Here is a 4,833-nt window from a genome sequence, read left to right on the forward strand (position 1 = left end):
ATCAAGAATCTGTATCGGTCTTTCAACATAGCTCAGAGTCTAATCCAGCTCGGCTTCGTCAGGTTGAATGACATGAGAATCATCCGGCATATATCTGCGTAACATTGATACATGAAAAACGTCATGTATACCAGACAATGAAGGAGGAAGAGCAAGTCTGTAAGCTCGATCGCCAATCTTCTCAAGGATTTCATATGGACCGACGTATCTAGGAGACAACTTTCCTCGCTTGCCAAATCTGACAACGCCTCTGAAAGGTGAAATCTTCAAAAATACTCTGTCTCCCGGTTCAAATACCAACGGTCTGCGTCTGACATTGGCGTACTTCGCTTGCCTATCCTGCGCTGTCTTCATTCGCTTCTGAATGATCTTCACTTTCTCGGTCATCTCACGAATCATATCAGGCCCCAACTCCGGTACCTCAGAGATATCATCCCAGTACAATGGAGATCTGCATTTCTTTCCGTATAAAGCTTCGAACGGTGCCATCTCAATGCTAGTCTGATAGCTGTTGTTTATGAAAACTCACACAACGGCAATGAATCTTGCAAACTAGTACCAAAATCTAGTACTACAGCTCTCAGCATGTCCTCTAAAGTTTGGATAGTCCGCTCTGACTGTCCATCCGTCTGAGGATGATAAGCAGTGCTCAGGTGCAAAGTCGTACCCAAAGCCTGCTGCAAACTGTGCCAAAAGTGAGAAGTAAATCGGGGATCACGATCTGATACGATCGACTTCGGCACACCGTGCAATCTAACGACCTCTCTGACATACAACTCTGCCATCTGATCGTATCGATAGGTCATTCTGTACGGAATAAAGCACGCTGACTTGGTCAGTCTGTCTATCACAACCCAAATCGCGTCACAGCCCCGTGAAGATCGAGGTAACTTCGTCACAAAGTCCATGGAAATGTGATCCCATTTCCATTCAGGAATAGACAAACTCTGAAGTAAACCTCCGGGCTTCTTTCTTTCTGCCTTCACCTGCTGGCAATTCAGACATCTAGACACAAATTCTGTAATATCTGTCTTCATCTGCTTCCACCAGAATTGCGTCTTCAAGTCATTGTACATCTTCCTGCCACCAGGATGAATGCTAAACCGACTACAGTGTGCCTCTGACATGATCTGTCGTCTCAAATCTGAAATCTCTGGCACTATTAAGCGGTTATTTACATATAGAACAGAATCTCTAACCTGATACTCTGATATATGACCAGCTCTGACCATATCAATCGATCTCTGCACGCTCGGATCAGTTCTCTGTGCTTCTTTGATCCTCGAAATCAGATCTGGCTCAATCTGAATCGCAGTAAGTCGCAGCGGTCTACTATCTGTATCAAATGTCAATCCAGACAAGCAACAATCTTCTACTAGACTTGATATACCTATAGTCGACAAGGACAAAGAACATACCTTTCGACTTAAGGCGTCTGCCGCTGCATTCGACTTCCCAGGATAGTACTTGATCTCGCAATAAAAATCTTTCAGCAGATCAAGCCATCGTCGCTGCCTCATGTTCAACTCTGACTGAGAAAAGAGATACTTCAGGCTCTTATGATCGGAATAGATCTCAAATTTCTCGCCATACAGATAATGACGCCAGATCTTGAGTGCAAAGACAATCGCCGCCAATTCCAGATCATGAATCGGATAACGGGTTTCGTGAGGCTTCAGCTGTCTAGAGGCGTACGCTATCACGTGCCCATGCTGCATAAGAACACATCCCAACCCTCTGTGAGATGCGTCACAATATACAACGAACTCACCTGTACCTGAAGGAATCGTCAAGAGAGGCGCACTAGTCAGCCTCTTCTTCAACTCTACAAAACTGGCTTCACAATCTTCGGACCACACAAATGGCATGTTCTTCTGTGTCAACTGGGTGATAGGCTTCGATATACTGGAGAAATCTCGGATAAAACGACGATAATACCCGGCTAGACCCATGAAACTACGTATCTCAGGTACGGAAGTCGGTCTCGGCCAACTGATAACAGCCTCAACTTTACTCGGATCTACCGCAATACCCTCTCCAGATATAATATGCCCCAAGAAGACAACCTGTCTCAGCCAAAATTCGCACTTGGACAGTTTAGCATACAACTGCTCATTTCTCAAAGTTTTCAATACAATTCTCAGATGATCTGCATGCTCAGTCAGACTCTTCGATCACAATCACAAAATCATCTAAATATCTCTGAAAAATACGGTTCATCAAACTCATAAGTACCGCTGGTGCATTCGTCAAACCGAAAGGCATAACAACAAACTCGTAGTGCCCATACCTGGTCCGGAATGCAGTCTTCGGAACATCAACATCTCTAACTCTGAGCTGATGATACCCTGATCTCAAATCAATCTTCGAGTATACAGAAGATCCCTGTAACTGATCAAATAAATCATCGATGCGAGGTAACGGATACTTATTCTTCATTGTCGCTTTGTTCAATTGTCGGTAATCAATACACAGTCGCATCGAACCATCTTTCTTTTTAACAAAAAGCACCGGAGCACCCCAAGGAGATACACTGGGTCTGATATATCCCTTGGACAGAAGATCATCCAACTGTGCTTTCAGCTCTTTCAGTTCTATCGGTGCCATCCTATACGGAGCTCTCGAAATAGGAACACTGCCTGGCACAAGATCTATGCTGAAATCAACCTCTCGAACTGGAGGCAACCCCGGTATCTCATCAGGAAAAACATCTGCAAACTCGCAAACCACTGGCAGATCTGCCAATGCTGGGCTCGACTTCAGTAGATCTACTGAATATACGAGAAAGCCCTCTGCTCCTCTCTGAAGCAATCTACTCATAGTCAGAGCAGATACTAAGGGAATCCGAGATCTGGAACCCTTGCCGTAGAATTTCCACTCATCTGTCATATCGGGTCTGAATCTGACAATCTTGTGGAAACAATCTACAGTGGCCCTGTGCTTGGTTAACATATCTATACCAACTATACAATCAAAATCAGCTAAACCAAGTACGACACAATCAAGATCGATCTCATGCCCCTCAAACTGAAGCATACAGTGTCTAACAGTAGTCACAGATATCAAACCACTTCCCAACGGAGAAGCTATAGACACTACCGTAGACATCGACTCAACAGGCAATGAATGTCTCAATGCAAAATGTTCAGCTATGAATGTATGAGATGCCCCTGTGTCTATCAACACATATGCAGGATAACCGCAAAGAAAACAGTTACCTGCAATGACGTCATCTGGCGCCTCCTGCGCCTGCTCTTCTGTCAGGGCAAAAACACGTGCCTGCTGTCTGGGAGGCTGACTTACGGTCTGAGTACCTCCTGGTCTCTGCTGGGTCTGTGTAGACGGTGGCTGGAAGGAGTGTACAGAGGATGCCTGTCTCTCCATCTGTGGCACTGGTGCTGCTGACCCTGCACTCTGGAATCGTGGTGCACCTCTCTGGGGACAAACTCTGGCGAAGTGTCCCTGTTGCCTACAGATGTTGCAGCGTCCCATAACTCCTTGACATTGCTCCGTCGCATGTCGTCCTCCACACGAGCTGCAATACACGCCACTGTAATCTGAACCCTGACCTCTCTGTCGAGATCCACTCGAACTCGATGAACTACTCCCGGACTTCTTAAACTGCTTGCCCTTCACCTTCAAAAATTCCTTCTTGTCACTACCACTAGCTCCACTGTCAAAACGAGGAGGAGGTGGTGAAAACTGTACGGTCGTGGACTGTGGCGGTCTTTGCCCCTGAACACCGTAGGAAGCCCCTCGTTACCTGATCAAGCCAGCCTCTGCTCCCTTAGCTCTGTTCAGTGCCTCTGAAAAAGTATTAGGCCGTCCCGTGTTCACCAAAGTAAAGACATCGGGGTTCAACCCGTTGATGAACTGATCGGCCACTGCCTCGTCATTCCCTGCCACATGCGGTGCAAATCGAAGCAACGCAGAAAATTTAGCCACATACTCCTCGATGTTCCACTGTCCCTGTCTCAGATTCGCAAATTCAGCTCCCTTATCTTTTCGGTAGGAGACGGGGAAGAAACGTTGATAGAACTCATCCTTGAAGACTTTCCACGTGATATCAATGCCTCGGTGCTCCAAGGCTCTCTTCGTAGTCAACCACCAGCTCTTGGCAACCTCTTGCATCTGATGCCCTATCAATTTCACACGTCGCTCATCAGTATATGCCAAAGACTCAAACAACATCTCGATATCATCAAGCCAGCTCTCGCACTCTACTGCACTCTCTGTGCCCTTCAAGGTAGGCGGATGGAAAGACTGAAATCTCTTCAATAAGGTCTCCATCGGCGTAGCGGTGACATCCATCTGTGCACCTGATGTGCTACCCTGCTCTGGCTGTGGTATACGTCTAGGCGGCATAAATCTGATTATAACACTGGTTAGTATACAATCAATATCATCTATCTCAGCCCTCCTCTGATCATAAATCTGATTATAACACTGGTTAGAGTTCTGATTCAGGCTTTATATGATGTAAATCAATTCAAATAACAATACAACATATAATACAGAAAGCATTAAATCATGCTAGCACTTCAAAAGCAAGGAAGATGACTCGATCTACCCCGCTCATTCTATTCTATCTCAATCTACAGAACCTACGGCTCTGATACCACCTGTTGTGGGGACCCGGGCTCTAACTCAATTCTTTTGGGACTTAATTGGATCTTTGTTCGAAAATGTGGGTCAAAAATTTGCTTTTAACATTAATTCAAATGTATAGTCACAGCATAACATTGTCTTTATAAGAAATAAACAACATAATGTACATACATGTCTGTCTAGTACAACCATACACTAGTGTTTACATACCAACTACAAACATAG

The sequence above is a fragment of the Primulina eburnea genome, chromosome 10, assembly GCF_022965805.1.
Source record: "Primulina eburnea isolate SZY01 chromosome 10, ASM2296580v1, whole genome shotgun sequence".
Lineage (NCBI taxonomy): Eukaryota > Viridiplantae > Streptophyta > Magnoliopsida > Lamiales > Gesneriaceae > Primulina > Primulina eburnea.